The following is an 18821-nucleotide window of genomic DNA, read 5'->3' as shown; positions in this document are numbered from 1 at the left end:
TTGTGGCGAGGCATTCTGCTCAGTAGTACTGCAGGATACCAGAGTACTGCACCGTCCAGCGGGGGACCGTAGCGGCCCAGAGAGACAGCGAGGGACCGAGCAGCCGCAAGGGGGCTGGAGGAAGCCCCAGGTAAGTATAAATCCTGAGAATTATTTTGTCTAAGGTTTCCTTTTAAGGACCACTAGTGAGTAAAATTTAAGATACACGTGTATACATATAATTATAAGAAGAACATTTCTCCCACAGTAAAATTAACTATAAATTCCTTTTCTCCTATGTTGTTGTCACTTTCAGCGGGTAGTGAAAATCTGACAGGTTTTGAACTAATCCATCTCTTTATGGGAGACATTTGGACTGAGCAGCTGCCATTTTTTGCATCTGAAAATAAAGTATTGCAGCTTGCCAACATTTCCTTCAGCTTAATGATCTATTAACAGAGCCCACACTACAACTTATTAGGTATATACTAACACAACTATTTTTCATTTGGGAATTATATATATCTACAGACCATGGGCAGTGCTGTGGGAAGTAGGATGTCACCCCAGTATGCAAATTTATTTATGGCCAGGTTGGAGGAAAACTTCCTTTCAACTTGTGAAATTAACCTCTTGACGACCAGCTAACACCGATTGGCGTAAACTGGTCGTCTGCGGGTTTCCATGGAAACGGCCGCTCGTTCGAGCGGCCTTTCCATGTCCGTTCACGGAGGGTGTCTCCGTGAACAGCCGGAGAGCCGCCGATCGCGGCTCGCCGGCAAAATGTAAACACGCGGGGAAGAAATCCCCGCTGTTTACATCATACGGCGCTGCTGCGCAGCAGCGCCGTAAGGCAGATCGGCGATCCCCGGCCTCTGATTGGCCGGGGATCGCCGGCATATGATAGGCTTAAGCCTATCCTTCAATGCGCAGGACGGATATCCGTCCTGCGCAGCCCAGGAAGGAAGAGGTAGGGAGGGAGAGGGAGGGAGCACAGAAAACGATGCGGAGGGGGGCTTTGAAGAGCCCCCCCCCCCACAAAGCGCAGCAAGCCGGCGGCGATCAGACCCCCTCAGCAGGACATCCCCCTTGTGGGAAAAAAAGGGGGGGAAGTCTGATCGCCCTGGCATAATACTGATCTGTGCTGCGGGCTGGAGAGCCCACGCAGCACAGATCAGGCAAATCACCCCTGGTCGGCAAGTGGTTAAACCATGGGCTTACCTCCAATTTATAGACGATATCCTATTAATCTGGACAGCATAACAGGAAGAATTTAATCAGATTCCACAAAACCTTCTCAGAGTACCACAAGAACATCAAGTTAACGCTCAGCTTTTCAACCTCCCATGTCAGTTTCCTTCATACCACAATTTATATACAAGATAGATTTTTACAAACATCAATATACCGTAAACCAACTGACCGGCATATTTACCTAAGATGGAAGAGTTTCCACATGGAAAAAACACCAAAAAATCTATTGTTTACAGCCAGGCTCTGAGGATAACCGAATATGTTCTAATTCAAAGGACAGAGACAGACAACTTATGTCACTACGTGATATATTCATAGATCAGGGATATCATCCACAAATCGTTGATCAAATACACAGAGCAACTTTAAAATCAAGAGAGGAACTGTTGAAGTACACCCCAAAGACTGAAAACAACAGAGTCCCAATAGTGGTCACTTACAACCCTAGATTAAAGACACTGAGGAAGATATCGAAAGCCCTGCAACCGATACTTCACAAAGACAAACGCCTGAAAGAAGTTTTTCCTGATTTACCACTGCTTGCTTTCAGACAACCTCCCAATTTTCCCAATATCAGACCAATTTTCCTGTGAGTCATCGAATGTTGTATACATGATACTCTGCATGAAATGCCCCTCAAGAGGAATCTATATAGGAGAAACAGGACAAAAACTGTGCACAAGAATGAACCATCACCGCTTTAAAATCAGTGTGGGGAAAATGGACACCAGTAGGCCAACACTTCTGTGAACCAGGACACAGCATGCAAGATCTAAAAGTACTTGTTCTTAAGGGTAACTTTAAAAATGACCAATCAAGAAAAATGTCTGAGTACAAGTGACAATGTTCAAGACATTAACAGAAGGTTTAAATTGTGGAACGGGATTCATGACACCTTATGTAACATGATTGATTTGGCTTCATGATCTTCCGAAACCTGCTGGACTTCATATATACTTGGATGAACTCACTGGCTCCAGCCTGCTGATCACCTGACATCTAACTGCTAAACAGTAACCAGCACAACTGCCATCTTCGTGTTTACTATTTACCTGCATCAGTGTTTTACTTCAGCTAACATCTGGAAATATGCCTGAAGAAGGGAACTAGATCCCAGAAAGCTTGCATAATTTAACTCTATCAGTTAGCCATTAAAATGTATTATTTTTTACAAAACATTGTTTTTTCTACCTATCTGAAAACAAAGTAATCCCCCATGAAAAGATGGACTAGTCTGAAACCTGTGAGATGTGTACTACCTACTGTTAATGACAGCAGCATAGGAGAAAAGTAATTTTTAGTTAATTTTTCTCTGGGAGCAATGTACTTCTTGTACACATCACATATTGTAAATGTTACATTTACCCCTCCTATGGGAAGACCACAGAGCCCTCACATGCGTCTGAAATTTGGTACTGAACAGTGAATGGAGTTTGGTATGCTGCAGGGTGTCATTGATTTTTTGCACTGTACAGAAATTCACTGATGTTTGCTGCTTGTGGCGATGTTCCCTTTTATCGCCCTTCCATTCCCTCCTTTTCCCTTCACCATTCACTCCCATTACAGGAATGAATGTTTAATAGGAGAGACCATCCCGGCAAGCTTTCCTCTTCCTGTTTGGAAGCTTGACTTCAGCTAAAAGGCAAATTTTCCAAGGAGTGATTACAAGGACCGGAGGGAGGGAGGAGAGGAGCGGAAAATGCACAGAGCTATGCGGATCCAGCATTTACTTACATGTACCTCTGTGTTTACCCTACATAGCTTTGCCTCTGGTCAGGAATCATTTCATACATTCATTTTCACTGATATGTCCTCTAGGAGGTATTATTATACACTTACCTGTCCTGTTATCCAATTATACTTTATTTAAATTAAAGGTGCTCATGCATCTGATTTTGGCGGCTGATCAACCAATAGACAGATCTCTCTCTGATCGAATCTGATCGGAGAGAGATCTGTTGGCAGACATAAAATGCCGGCACATTCCTGAACGATTTCAGCATGAAATCTCTCGGCATTCAGCCTCATGACACCGCATCATCGCCTCGCCGCCCCCACCCGCTGTCCCATCTAGTTTACATGTATGCCCCCCCTGTGCCCATGCATTAATACTTTACCCCTCCACCCCTCACCAGGCTCCTCTTCTGGGTTTACGCCCGCGGGGCTCAGTAACCATGTGAGGTGTGAACTTGGAAGAGGAGTCCGGACACAGTGGTGTACAGGTAAACGTACGTATCGCACGCCATTAGCGCCACACACCCGATCGAGCACGTCGGCCCGATATTTTGCAGCATGTCTGATTACTACATGCAACCAATTTTGGCCCCAAATTGATCAAATCGTCATTCGGGCATGCTTTTTGGAGGCACTGATTTTCATCTGGTTCAATAATAATTATTAAATAGGATGGTCGATTGGCCGTCAAATCTATAGATGTATGGGCACCTTAAGGGTACTTCTATCTGAATCTAATAGTTCAAGCTAGTTTACTAGTAGCTACCCTGTAATATAGTGATAACAGTTTGGCGTGACCTAATAGACAGCTGCGTGGAGATGGATTTTTCTTCTTGGATGATGGTTGCCTTTTGGGGAGAACAAGCTTGGTTAGTATAACTAATATTGGTGCGATTATCTATTAAACTCACCTGCTACCAGCGGCATAACTACAAATTATCACCTGTCAGGGGTCATAATCCCCTCACCCATAGCAAGTGTGACCTAAACATGTGTTCCGAAAGGGGAGGGGCCTGAATTAGAGGCAGGGGGACCCAGAGCCCCCTCACCTCTGGGTCCCTCTGCGGTTGTAAAGGCTGCTGCCCATTCATTAGTTACGCCCCTGTCGCCTATGCTTAGAGGCTCTGTTTTTTCTCCCTTTTGTGTCTCCTCTGGAGCACAGCTGTCCATAATGCTGATGTAACATGAGAAGCCTTCTGCTTGAGTATCCAGGAACTTCATCCTCAGCTGAAGAAGCTGCTTGCAGTAGCAGCAAAACATCTTCCAGCACAGGTGGGTAATATAAACGTAAAATTACAAAAACGTTTCACATATTTTTCACCTGCCATTGCAAGATATGGTTACTATGAAACATATTCACTCACTTTGAGATGTTTATGATTTATTGTCACAGAATTCTCTCCCCCCCCCCCTTTCGTGTCACCAACCCCTCCCTCATGGTGTAAGCAGCTGGCTGATGGTGTAATGGTTAAGGGCTCTGCCTCTGACACAGGAGACCAGGGATCGAATCTCGGCTCTGCCTGTTCAGTAAGCCAGCACTAATTCAGTAGGAGACCTTTGGCAAGTCTCCCTTACACTGCTACTGCCAATAGAGCGCGCCCTAGTGGCTGCTGCTCTGCTCTGGCGCTTTGAGTCCGCAAGGAGAAAGGCGCAATATAAATGTTATTTGTCTTGTCTTGTCCCTCTCTAGATTGTAAGCCTTTGGCAGGGCCCTCTCCCCTTGTGTATCATACATAACTGTGTGCACTTTACCCAGAATTTGGAACTTGTATTTTTACCACTACCACTCCAGTGTATGATCTGGCATTGTACTACTATCTGCATTGTGTTCTGTATCTTATTGCTTATTTCCTGTATTGTTGTATCTATTGTCTATTACCTGTATTGTGCTGTCACCCCTGTTATCATTGTCTGTAATCCTATTTATTGTACAGCACTGCATAATATGTTGGCGCTATATAAATCCAATAAATAATAATAATAATAATAATAATCTCCATTCCTCAGTACAACATCATGTTCCCAAACAAATGAGGAGATACTGTACACCATATGAAAGGCACATCTACATTCCTCAGTATAACATCATAGTACCAACAAATGAGGAGGAGATACTGTACACCATATGAAAGGTCCATCTTCATTCCTCAGTATAACATCATAGTACCAACAAATGAGGAGGAGATACTGTACACCATATGAAAGGCCCATCTCCATTCCTCAGTATAACATCATAGCACCAACAATTGAGGAGGAGATACTGTACACCATATGAAAGGTCCATCTCCATTCCTCAGTATAACATCATAGCACCAACAAATGAGGAAGAGATACTGTACACCATATGAAAGGCCCATCTCCATTCCTCAGTATAACATCATAGCACCAACAAATGAGGAGGAGATACTGTACACCATATGAAAGGTCCATCTCCATTCTTCAGTATAACATCACAGTACCAACAAATGAGGAGGAGATACTGTACACCATATAAAAGGTCCATCTCCATTCCTCAGTATAACATCATAGCACCAACAAATGAGGGGAGATACTGTACACCATATGATAGGCCCATCTCCATTCCTCAGTATAACATCATAGTACCAACAAATGAGGAGGAGATACTGTACACCATATGAAAGGCCCATCTCCATTCCTCAGTATAACATCATAGCACCAACAAATGAGGAGATACTGTACACCATATAAAAGGTCCATCTCCATTCCTCAGTATAACATCATAGCACCAACAAATGAGGAGGAGATACTGTACACCATATGAAAGGTCCATCTTCATTCCTCAGTATAACATCATAGCACCAACAAATGAGGAGGAGATACTGTACACCATATGAAAGGCCCATCTCCATTCCTCAGTATAACATCATAGCACCAACAAATGAGGAGATACTGTACACCATATAAAAGGTCCATCTCCATTCCTCAGTATAACATCATAGCACCAACAAATGAGGAGGAGATACTGTACACCATATGAAAGGCCCATCTCCATTCCTCAGTATAACATCATAGCACCAACAAATGAGGGGAGATACTGTACATCATATGAAAGGTCCATCTCCATTCCTCAGTATAACATCATAGCACCAACAAATGAGGGGAGATACTGTACACCATATGAAAGGTCCATCTTCATTCCTCAGTATAACATCATAGTACCAACAAATGAGGAGGAGATACTGTACACCATATGAAAGGTCCATCTCCATTTCTCAGTATAACATCATAGTACCAACAAATGGGGAGATACTGTACACCATATGAAAGGTCCATCTCCATTCCTCAGTATAACATCATAGTGTCAACAAATGAGGAGAAGATACTGTACACCATATGAAAGGCCCATCTCCATTCCTCAGTATAACATCATAGTACCAACAAATGAGGAGGAGATACTGTACACCATATGAAAGGCCCATCTCCATTCCTCAATATAACATCATAGTGCCAACAAATGAGGAGGAGATACTGTACAGCATATGAAAGGCCCATCTCCATTCCTCAGTATAACATCATAGTACCAACAAATGAGGAGGAGATACTGTACACCATATGAGAGGCTCATCTCCATTCCTCAGTATAACATCATAGTACCAACAAATGAGGAGGAGATACTGTACACCATATGAGAGGCTCATCTCCATTCCTCAGTATAACATCATAGTACCAACAAATGAGGAAGAGATACTGTACACCATATGAGAGGCTCATCTCCATTCCTCAGTATAACATCATAGCACCAACAAATGAGGAAGAGATACTGTACACCATATGAGAGGCTCATCTCCATTCCTCAGTATAACATCATAGTACCAACAAATGAGGAAGAGATACTGTACACCATATGAGAGGCTCATCTCCATTCCTCAGTATAACATCATAGCACCAACAAATGAGGAGGAGATACTGTACACCATATGAAAGGCCCATCTCCATTCCTCAGTATAACATCATAGCACCAACAAATGAGGAGGAGATACTGTACACCATATGAAAGGTCCATCTTCATTCCTCAGTATAACATCATAGTACCAACAAATGAGGAGGCGATACTGTACACCATATGAAAGGTCCATCTCCATTTCTCAGTATAACATCATAGTACCAACAAATAGGGAGATACTGTACACCATATGAAAGGCCCATCTCCATTCCTCAGTATAACATCATAGTACCAACAAATGAGGAGGAGATACTGTACACCATATGAAAGGCCCATCTCCATTCCTCAATATAACATCATAGTGCCAACAAATGAGGAGGAGATACTGTACAGCATATGAAAGGCCCATCTCCATTCCTCAGTATAACATCATAGTACCAACAAATGAGGAGGAGATACTGTACACCATATGAGAGGCTCATCTCCATTCCTCAGTATAACATCATAGTACCAACAAATGAGGAGGAGATACTGTACACCATATGAGAGGCTCATCTCCATTCCTCAGTATAACATCATAGTACCAACAAATGAGGAAGAGATACTGTACACCATATGAGAGGCTCATCTCCATTCCTCAGTATAACATCATAGCACCAACAAATGAGGGGAGATACTGTACACCATATGAAAGGTCCATCTTCATTCCTCAGTATAACATCATAGTACCAACAAATGAGGAGGAGATACTGTACACCATATGAAAGGCCCATCTCCATTCCTCAGTATAACATCATAGCACCAACAAATGAGGGGAGATACTGTACACCATATGAAAGGTCCATCTTCATTCCTCAGTATAACATCATAGTACCAACAAATGAGGAGGAGATACTGTACACCATATGAAAGGTCCATCTCCATTTCTCAGTATAACATCATAGTACCAACAAATGGGGAGATACTGTACACCATATGAAAGGCCCATCTCCATTCCTCAGTATAACATCATAGTACCAACAAATGAGGAGGAGATACTGTACACCATATGAAAGGCCCATCTCCATTCCTCAATATAACATCATAGTTAGAGTTGGGCCGAACGGCTCGCCTGCGAACGGTTCCATGCGAACTTCCGTGGTTCGCGTTCGCGTCCCGCAGGCGAACGTTTGCGGAAGTTCGGTTCGCCCCATAATGCACCATGGAGGGTCAACTTTGACCCTCTACATCACAGTCAGCAGGCCCAGTGTAGCCAATTAGGCTACACTAGCCCCTGGAGCCCCACCCCCCTTATATAAGGCAGGCAGCGGCGGCCATTACGGTCACTCGTGTGCCTGAATTAGTGAGAGTAGGGCGAGCTGCTGCAGACTGTCTCTCATAGGGAAAGATTAGTTAGGCTTAGCTTGTTCCTGGCTGCATACCTGTTCTGTGAACACACCACTGCATACCTGTTCTGTGAACCCACCACTGCATACCTGTTCAGTGAACCCACCACTGCATACCTGTTCTGTGAACTCACCACTGCATACCTGTTCAGTGAACCTGCCACTGCATACCTGTTCTGTGAACCCACCACTGCATACCTGTTCTGTGAACCCACCACTGCATACCTGTTGTGTTCAGTGAACCCACCACTGCATACCTGTTCTGTGAACCCACCACTGCATACCTGTTCAGTGAACCTGCCACTGCATACCTGTTCTGTGAACCCACCACTGCATACCTGTTCTGTGAACCTGCCACTGCATACCTGTTCTGTGAACCCACCACTGCATACCTGTTCTGTGAACCCACCACTGCATACCTGTACTGTGAACCCACCACTGCATACCTGTTCAGTGAACCCACCACTGCATACCTGTTCAGTGAACCCACCACTGCATACCTGTTCAGTGAACCCACCACTGCATACCTGTTCAGTGAACCTGCCACTGCATACCTGTTCTGTGAACCCACCACTGCATACCTGTTCTGTGAACCCACCACTGCATACCTGTTCAGTGAACCCGCCACTGCATACCTGTTCAGTGAACCCGCCACTGCATACCTGTTCAGTAAACCCGCCACTGCATACCTGTTCTGTTCAGTGGACCCGCCACTGTATACCTGTTCAGTGAACCCGCCACTGCATAACTGTTGTGTTCAGTGAACCCGCCACTGTATACCTGTTCTGTTCAGTGAACCCGCCACTGCATACCTGTTCTGTTCAGTGAACCCGCCACTGCATACCTGTTGTGTTCTGTGAACCCGCCACTGTATACCTGTTCTGTTCAGTGAACCTGCCACTGCATACCTGTTGTGTTCAGTGAACCCGCCACTGTATACCTGTACTGTTCAGTGAACCCGCCTTTCACTTTAGGCCTGTCATTTAGCATTCAATGTGATTTCTGCCCTTCAAAACGCTGCTTTGCGTCAAATCCAGATTTTTCCCGGGGACTTTTGGCGTGTATCCCACTCCGCCATGCCCCCCACCAGGTGTTAGACCCCTTGAAACATCTTTTCCATCACTTTTGTGGCCAGCAGAATTTTTTTTTTCCCCAAAGTTCGCCTCCCCATTGAAGTCTATTGCGGTTCGCGAACGTTTCCGCGAACCGAACGTTTCGCGGAAGTTCGCGAACCCGGTTCGCGAACCTAAAATCGGAGGTTCGGCCCAACTCTAATCATAGTGCCAACAAATGAGGAGGAGATACTGTACAGCATATGAAAGGCCCATCTCCATTCCTCAGTATAACATCATAGTACCAACAAATGAGGAGGAGATACTGTACACCATATGAGAGGCTCATCTCCATTCCTCAGTATAACATCGTAGTACCAACAAATGAGGAGGAGATACTGTACACCATATGAAAGGCCCATCTCCATTCCTCAGTATATCATCATAGTACCAACAAATGAGGAGGAGATACTGTACACCATATGAGAGGCTCATCTCCATTCCTCAGTATAACATCATAGTACCAACAAATGAGGAGGAGATACTGTACACCATATGAGAGGCTCATCTCCATTCCTCAGTATAACATCATAGCACCAACAAATGAGGAGGAGATACTGTACACCATATGAAAGGCCCATCTCCATTCCTCAGTATAACATCATAGCACCAACAAATGAGGAGGAGATACTGTACACCATATGAAAGGCCCATCTCCATTCCTCAGTATAACATCATAGTGCCAACAAATGAGGAAGAGATACTGTACACCATATGAAAGGCCCATCTCCATTACTCAGTATAACATCATAGCACCAACAAATGAGGAGGAGATACTGTACACCATAGGAAAGGCCCATCTCCATTCCTCAGTATAACATCATAGCACCAACAAATGAGGAGGAGATACTGTACACCATATGAAAGGCCCATCTCCATTCCTCAGTATAACATCATAGCACCAACAAATGAGGAGGAGATACTGTACACCATATGAAAGGCCCATCTCCATTCCTCAGTATAACATCATAGTGCCAACAAATGAGGAGGAGATACTGTACACCATATGAAAGGCCCATCTCCATTACTCAGTATAACATCATAGCACCAACAAATGAGGAGGAGATACTGTACACCATAGGAAAGGCCCATCTCCATTCCTCAGTATAACATCATAGCACCAACAAATGAGGAGGAGATACTGTACACCATATGAAAGGCCCATCTCCATTCCTCAGTATAACATCATAGCACCAACAAATGAGGAGGAGATACTGTACACCATATGAAAGGCCCATCTCCATTCCTCAGTATAACATCATAGTGCCAACAAATGAGGAGGAGATACTGTACACCATATGAGAGGCTCATCTCCATCCCTCAGTATAACATCATAGTACCAACAAATGAGGAGGAGATACTGTACACCATATGAAAGGCTAACATCATAGCACCAACAGATATAGAGGAGATAATATATGAGGGTCATATTTTAGTGTGTCATGGTTGGTGGTGTTGTACTGAACAGATTCTATATGTATATTATTGTTATTATAAAATTTGTTCCCATGTTGGAGCTGTGTGAAGATTTGCTGGCTGGATGAACAGACGTGACTCCTGATTGCAGAACAGGAATGAGGAATGTTGTTTTCATATTATTATTTCCCAGCAGGGAGACATCATGCCTGGAATATATCAGAGAGGAGTCTGGTTTCACCTGAAGAGCAGAAGGAAATCTCCCAGCATCCTCTAGGAGGAAACCCCTGTACAGAAAATACACATCACAGACTTTACCATCCCTCTAATCATGAGGACACTTGTGATAGGTCACATCCTGTTACCCCAAATACCCCCCCCCCCCCCCCCAGCATCATGTAACCTCTCTACTTCTCAGAAAACCCCTTCCGGTAAATCTGGTCCTGTCAGACCTGGAGGTGAGAAGAGATTTCCATGTTCTGAATGTGATAAATGCTTTAAGAAACAGTTTGATCGTGTTGTTCATCAGAGAATGTGCACCGGGGAACGGCCATTTGTATGTTCAGAGTGTGGGAAAACTTTTACTCAGAAGAAAATCCTGCTTAGCCACCAGAAAAGACATTTTCATGCTCAGTGTGTGGTAAGTGTTTGAGTGATAATGGATCGCTCCTTTAGCCACCAAAAGATTCACACAGGTGAGTGGCCTTTTTCCTGCGCAGAGTGTGGGAAATGTTTCATTTTGAAAGGATGGCTTCGGAAACATCAGAGACTTCACACAATTAAACAGTCTTACTCATGTTCCAAGTATGGGAAATGTTTTACACAGGAAAATGATTTTCTTAACCACTACAGACAACATAATGCTCAGCAGCCTTTTTTATGTCTGGAGTGTGGGAAATGTTTTAGTGACAATAATTTCCTTCTCAGACACCAGAAGACTCACACAGGCGAATGGCCTTTTACTTTTACCTGTGTGGAGTGTGGGAAACGTTTAAGTGAGAAGAGTTCCCTGCTTCGCCATGTGAAGACTCACACACGTGAGTGGCCATTTCCTTGTACAGAATGCAGAAAGTGTTTCATTTGAACACCAGAGACTTTACACAGGTGAGCGTCCCTTTTCATGTTCTCAGCGTGGGAAATGTTTCAGAAAGAAGAAAGCCTTCATTGGTCACCAGAGAAAACACACCGCGAATGGCCTTTTCCATGCTCAGAGTGTGGGAAAAGTTTTGCTTAAAATTTGTACCTGATCCTCCACCAGAAAAGGCACAGAAACAAGTGCAGATTTCCGTGTTCAGAGTGCTGTAAATGTTTGGTTGATGAAAGGTCTCTCCTTATCCACCAGAAGATCCACTCAGGCGAGAGACCATTTTCCTGTTCAGAGTGTGGGAAAGGCTTCACTCAAAAAGGGCACCTCATAACACACCAGAGAATTGACACAGGCAAGCGTCCCTTTTTTCTGCTCTGAGTGTGGGAAATGTTTCACTCGGCAAGAGAGCCTTCAGGCGCATCAGAAGATCCACAGAGGTGTGAGTCCTTTTACTTGTTCAGAGTGTGGGAGATCCATAAATTATAAACACAGTTTTGCTGCTCATCAGAGAATACACCAAGGTGAGCTGCCCTTTTCCTGTTTTTTTGATGAAGCAGTTTCTTCTGCGACACCAGAGAGAAGTCACACGAGTGAAGGAAATGTCACCGCAAAGTAACTATGGTTGTTCTTTATCTGTTCTGTTTGTTCAGCAGCTTCTCTTTGGAGAATAGTGTTGCTTGTCAGTCATCAAATATTACTGCCATGGTTCTCTTTTGTATTATTTAACTTTTCTGTTTTATTGAATAAAAAACATGACCATAGCCGGCCTTTGACCTGAGCGACCCGAGTGGTCGCTCAGGGCGCTGGCTTCCAAGGGGGCACCTAGAGCTGGCTATCCAAGGAGGGAGGGCACCTACTCCTAGCTACATATACTGAAGGCACTTATACCATGCTACCTATGGGGGGAGACCTACACCTGACTTCCTATACTGGGGGGCACCTATGCTTGGCTACCTATATTGGGGGGGGGGGCTAACTGTCCCACTGATTGTTTTTATTAATATTCCTGAAAGTTTCTAACCTTTATTTTTAAATGTATTCAGGATAATGCACTCTTTCCATCCATGTTGTGGTTATTTGTATTTTTCTATTATACATATGTGATGTGTTATGGAGATCTGAGCATTTGGCATGATGTGTCACGACTTCAAAAAGGTTGGGAACCACTGTCCTAGGAGGTATCTTCGGAGAAAAGGTGAATTGCATGTGGGTGTGTGTGTGTGCAAAGGGGATGAAAGGGGGGGGGGGGCACAAAAATCAGGTTTCGCTCAGGGCGCTGTGAAACCTAGGGCCGGCCCTGAACATGACATAATAAAGTAACAGGCCTGTGCTGTCCTTGTGTGCCTGAATTCTGTCATTGCTGCTCTGCTGTGTTCCACCAATCCATTCAAGAAGGAGAGCCCAGTGATCCTTATAAGTGGTCACAGGCTCCTCCCTACACATCAAACTCCACCCCTTTCTAAAATCCTTTTAGATGCCTCTAAACCTCCTATGTGACCTGCTAGTCCTCATCCACCTTGATCAGAAGTGTGGAACCCTATTGAGAGATTTCCATTTTCCCTGATTTTGTCACTTTGAGAGATTAAAGGATACCTAAGTGAGCAGGATATGGAGGCCTTCAGATTTATTTCCTTTTAAACAATACCAGTTGCCTGGCACGTGAATTTCAGGCACCATGGAAAATCGGGCATAGGAACAGTGCCGATAGTAGAATATCGGTAAATTTACCAATAGTCAACTATTTAAAGTGTTCATTTTCAGAGGGAGGCAGCTGCTGAATCAGATCAGAATCAGAATCAGAATCAGAATCACTTTATTCGCCAAGTGCGACAGGCGCCGCACCCGGAATTATTTGTGGACACAGGCGTATTGGCAGGTGCAAACAGTGCAAGTAACATTACACATAGTACAATTTAAAAAGACATTTCAAACATAGCAAATGACACATAGAGCGGTTTACGCTGTATTAAGCAGAGATGACCATGAGAGAGTGTCAGCCTATGGTGCCCGAGGTGCAGAAGGGGATTAGGAGATGGCATTGGGGAGAGGGTCTGAGTTGAGAAGAGTGATCGCTTGAGGGAAGAATGTGTTCCTACGCCTGGTGGTTTTGGTGTAGATGGACCTATAGCGACGTCCCGAGCGAAGGGGACTGAAAAAGTGATTGCCAGGGTGGGAGGGATCGAGTGTGATTCTATTTGCCCTGGACCTAATTCTGGATGTGTGGAGAAGGTCCAGGGGTGGCAGGGGCGTCCCAATGATCTTCTCAGCCACATTGATTACTCTCTGGAGTTTGAGCCTATCCTTTGCATTTGCTCCCGAGTACCAGACAATGATGGAGGAGCAAAGGACAGATTCGATGGTCGCCGTATAAAAACTGGTCAGTAGCTCCCTGGGCATGCCAAACTTCCTTAGTTGCCTCAGGAAGAACAGTCTCTGCTGGGCCTTCTTTTGGGTAGAAGAGGTATTTTCGTCCCATCTCAAGTTCTCCGTGATGGTGGTGCCTAGGAACCGCGCGCTATGTACCCTGGTGACTTCGGTGCCATCAATGATGACCGGGCTGGGTGGTGGAGCATTCCTTCTAAAGTTCACTATCAGTTCCACCGTTTTTGCTGCGTTTAGTACGAGTTTGTTGTCTGAGCACCATCTGAGAATCCGCTCGATCTCGCTGTGGTATTCCAGCTCCGCTTTATCACCCATAAGTCCTACGATGGTGGTGTCATCCGCAAACTTAATGACCTTGACGGTATCCGTGGAGGAGGTGCAGCTGTTTGTATACAGGGAGAAGAGCATCGGAGACAGTACGCATCCTTGCGGGGCGCCTGTGTTTGTGGTTCTTACACTGGAGGAGCAGCTTCCGAGTCTCACTAGCTGTGACCTGTTCGTGAGGAAGTCCTTGATCCAGGTGCAGATTATTGGGTCAACACCGAGCCGTTCCAGGTCGTCGTACAGGATGTTTGGGCAGATGGTATTGAACGCAGAACTGAAGTCAAGGAGGAGGATCCTTGCGTAGGTCTTTGGTTTATCCAAGTGTTCAGTGATATGTGCAAGGCAGATGTTAATGGCGTCTTCCACAGACCGGTTTGCCCTGTATGCAAATTGTAGAGGATCCAACAGGGTGGCAGTGTGAAGCTTCAGGTAGGAGAGGACCAGTCTCTCGAAAGTCTTCATGATAATCGGGGTTAGGGCGACGGGTCTAAAGTTGTTTAGGTCCGTGACTCCTGGCTTCTTGGGGACCGGGATGATGTCGGCTTTTTTGAAGCAGGAGGGAACCTTGCCCAGCTCCAGGGATCTGTTGAAGATGGAAGTGAGGACCGGGGCTAACTGTCCCGCACATGTTTTTAGACAGGATGGGGATATGCCATCTGGGCCTGAGGCCTTCCTGGTATTTAGCTTCCGGAGGTGCCGTAACACATCGGTCTCCTGGACTGTTAGTTGTGTTGAGGGAGTATGACCAGCGTGTGGAGGAGAGGAGGGGTGTGAATGCTTGGGTGAGGATGTGGTCGTTTGATCCGCCGGGTGGGTGGGTTGGGCCTCGAACCTGCAATAGAATTTGTTGAGATCCTCAGCTAGTGCAGTGCTCGGGAGTATGTGTTGAGAAGGAGGCTTGAAGTTGGTGGCTGCCCTTAGGCCTTTCCAGACCTCCCGGACATTGTTGGACTGGAGGTTGCGACTCAGCTTGTTGGAGTAGTCTCTCTTTGCCACCTTCAACTCTCTTTTCAAGGTGTTCCTGGCTTCCCTGAAACTCTTCAGTGATCCAGATTTGTGGGCTTCCTCTTTTTCCCTCCGGAGCCTACGTAGCCTTCCGTTGAACCAGGGCTTGTTGTTCGGAAAGACCTTGATGGTTGTCGCTGGGATGCATGACTCCTCGCAGAATCTAATGTAGGAGGTGACATTCTCTGACCATTCCTCCAGGCAGGGAGCTTCCAGGACTGACCAGTCGGTGTTGTCGAAGCAGGCCTGGAGTTGCTCCTTCGCCTCGTCTGTCCACTTCTTTACAGACTTGACTAACGGCTTTGTGGTTTCAAGGTGTCTTCTGTAGGTGGGGATCATGTGTATTAGGTAGTGATCAGAGCTGCCCAAGGCAGCTCGGCTAATGGCCTTATACGCGTCTTTGAGGACCGTGTAACAGTGGTCCAGGGTGTTCTGGTTCCTGGTGGGGCAGGTGATGTGTTGTTTGTAACGGGGCAGCTCCTGGCGCAGGTTTGCCCTATTGAAATCCCCCAGAATGATGAAGAGGGAGTCTGGGAGGTGTGTCTCCCACCTTGAGATGGCATCACTGAGTGTGCCCAGTGCATTACTGGTGTCGGCGTCCGGGGGGATGTAGACGCCCGCCAGGACATAGGAGTTGAATTCCCTGGGAGAGTACTGCGGCCTGCAGTTAATCAGTAAGAGTTCGATGTCTGGGGAGCAGACTTTCTGCAGGACGGACGTGTTGGAGCACCAGGTGGAGTTGATGTAAAAACAGACACCTCCGCCTTTCTTTTTCCCCGAGAGTACCTGGTTGCGATCTGCACGAAAGAGGTCAAAGCCCGGAAGATGAAGGGAGTTATCCGGGATGTTGTCATTCAGCCAAGTCTCTGTGAAGCAGAGTACCGGGGAGTTGCTACCAAGCGTGGGTTTGCTGCCAAGCAGTATAAGCAGCTCGTCTAGCTTGTTCGGGAGGGAGCGGACGTTCGCTAGCAGAATGGCTGGGATAGGTGACTGCAGTCCTTTCTTTTTAAGCCTTACTTGTGCGCCCGCTCTCCTCCCTCTAGGCCGGTATCTGAACCTACGGGTCCACTGGTCTAGGTGAGCCTGGACTGTATCTCGCAAGGGCAGTACCTGGGCCTTGGACTCCCATACCAGGAGCTCAGCTCTGGTATAGGTGATGGTGCCCTGAGATGGGAGGGAGTGCATCGGAGGTATTGCGGATCCGCAGCGACGCTGCGCCCGCGACGTATCAGTGGCGTCCCAGAAAAGATTGTGACCTACTCGGTTTCGGTGCCTACTTCATGAGTTATAACCATTGACAGTGGGTATCATACATTGAGAGAAGAGTGAGACATGTGTGAGCAGTGCGGAAAGGCATGCAAGTGATTATTAGAGAGATCATACACAGCAGTTATAGATAACAGTTAATCTGTAAAGACCATATGTAAAGTCCATGTGGGGGGGGGGGGGGGCTGCGGCAGGCTCGTGGCAGTCTACCGCAAGTGTAACAGTCCGTGTGGGGGGCAGTGGCAGGCAATATCACAGGTTAATAGGAGTCGCAGTACGTGCATAGCAGCTACTATCACAGCTAATTAACAGTCCATATGAAACAGCTAGATGTCACAGGCTAATAGCGGTCTGAGGCATTCCTTGCATGGCAACTGATGCCCAGGCTGATAAAAGTACGTGTGAGGCAGTCTATGCATATAGCAGCAATCAATCAGAATTGTGATGGGGAAATTACTCACACAGAGGCAGGTAGGAGCAGGGCAAGGATTTTGTTGTGGCATGCGTGACTGCATGAGATATCAGCAGGTGGATGCTTGACTGCAGTGACGTATGGAGTCTGCATGACCGCCGTCCCTGCAAGCAAGTAAAGCCATATGCCAACAGATTGGGCAAATCATAACCATAGATGTATCCAAGAGGCACATTCTATTTTGAATAAAGCCAGATTCTGTGGGGAATGCAGCAGAACTTTGCATGGCGCAAATCACAATGTGATAGTACTTAGACTTTGCTAAGGCATTCGACACTGTTCCCCACAAAAGTCTGGTGCAAAAGATGAGGATGCAAGGACTGGGGAAGAGTCTGTGTGCTTGGATAGGGAACTGGCTAATGGACAGAAAACAAAGAGTTGTGGTCAATGGATCATACTCAAAATGGGAGACTGTTAGCAGTGGGGTCCCACAGGGGTCTGTACTGGGTCCAGTGCTCTTCAATTTATTTATTAATGACCTAGTGGATACAGTAGTGAGCAATGTTGCTATTTTTGCAGATGATACAAAATTGTGCAGAATCATCAACTCTAAGGAAGATAGTGTTATATTGCAACAGGATCTGGATAGGATGGCTATATGGGCACATACATGGCAGATGAAATTCAATGTTGACAAATGTAAAGTCATGCATTTTGGTCGTACCAATGGTCTAACACCATACAAAATAAATGGGATACAGTTGGGGACATCAAACTTGGAGAAGGACTTAGGAGTACTCATCGACAACAAGTTAAATAATCGTACTCAATGCCAAGCCGCTGCAGCTAAAGCTAACAAAATTTTGGGATGCATTAAAAGGGAAATAAAAACTCGAGATGCTAGCATAATATTGCCCCTGTTTAACTCTCTAGTAAGGCCACATCTGGAATATGGAATTCAGTTCTGGGCACCACATTACAAAAAAGATATTGCAGTTTTAGAGCAGGTGCAGAGACGAGCAACAAAATTGATACGTGGGATGGAAGGTCTCACTTACCAAGAAAGGTTAGATAAACTGGGTTTATTTAGTCTAGAGAAAAGACGCCTTAGAGGAGATCTAATTAACATGTATAAATACATCAGAGGGCAATATAATAGCTTGGCGGATGAGCTTTTTGTCCCTAGGCCTTCTCAAAGGACTAGAGGACATGATCTGCGCATGGAGGAAAAACGTTTTAGCCATTTATTTAGGAAAGGGTTCTTTACAGTAAGAGTGATTAAGATGTGGAATGCATTGCCACAGGAAGTCGTTATGGCAAACTCTATACCTGCATTTAAAGGGGGCTTAGATGCTTTCCTTGCGTTGAATGACATCCATGGCTACAATTACTAGGTAATGCCAATGATGTTAATCCAGGGATTTTATGATCAACAGGGATATGTGAGGGAGCAGGCTGGAGTTGTACTTTGTACTGGTTGAACTCGATGGACGTATGTCTTTTTTCAACCAAAGTAACTATGTAACTATATAGGTTAATTAATCAGATCGTAGCTAATTCA

The 18821-nt window shown here is 45.4% G+C and overlaps 1 protein-coding gene across 1 annotated transcript in view; it reads right to left on the bottom strand.

Moving 5' to 3' along the window:
• Positions 1-18821, bottom strand: part of LOC137535121 (gastrula zinc finger protein XlCGF57.1-like) — a 273394-nt gene that overhangs the window by 141728 nt on the left and 112845 nt on the right. The gene's annotated exons all lie outside the window — the stretch shown is intronic.

Source organism: Hyperolius riggenbachi, chromosome 10 (assembly GCF_040937935.1).
Source record: "Hyperolius riggenbachi isolate aHypRig1 chromosome 10, aHypRig1.pri, whole genome shotgun sequence".
Lineage (NCBI taxonomy): Eukaryota > Metazoa > Chordata > Amphibia > Anura > Hyperoliidae > Hyperolius > Hyperolius riggenbachi.
This window is presented reverse-complemented; position numbering and strand designations above follow the sequence as displayed.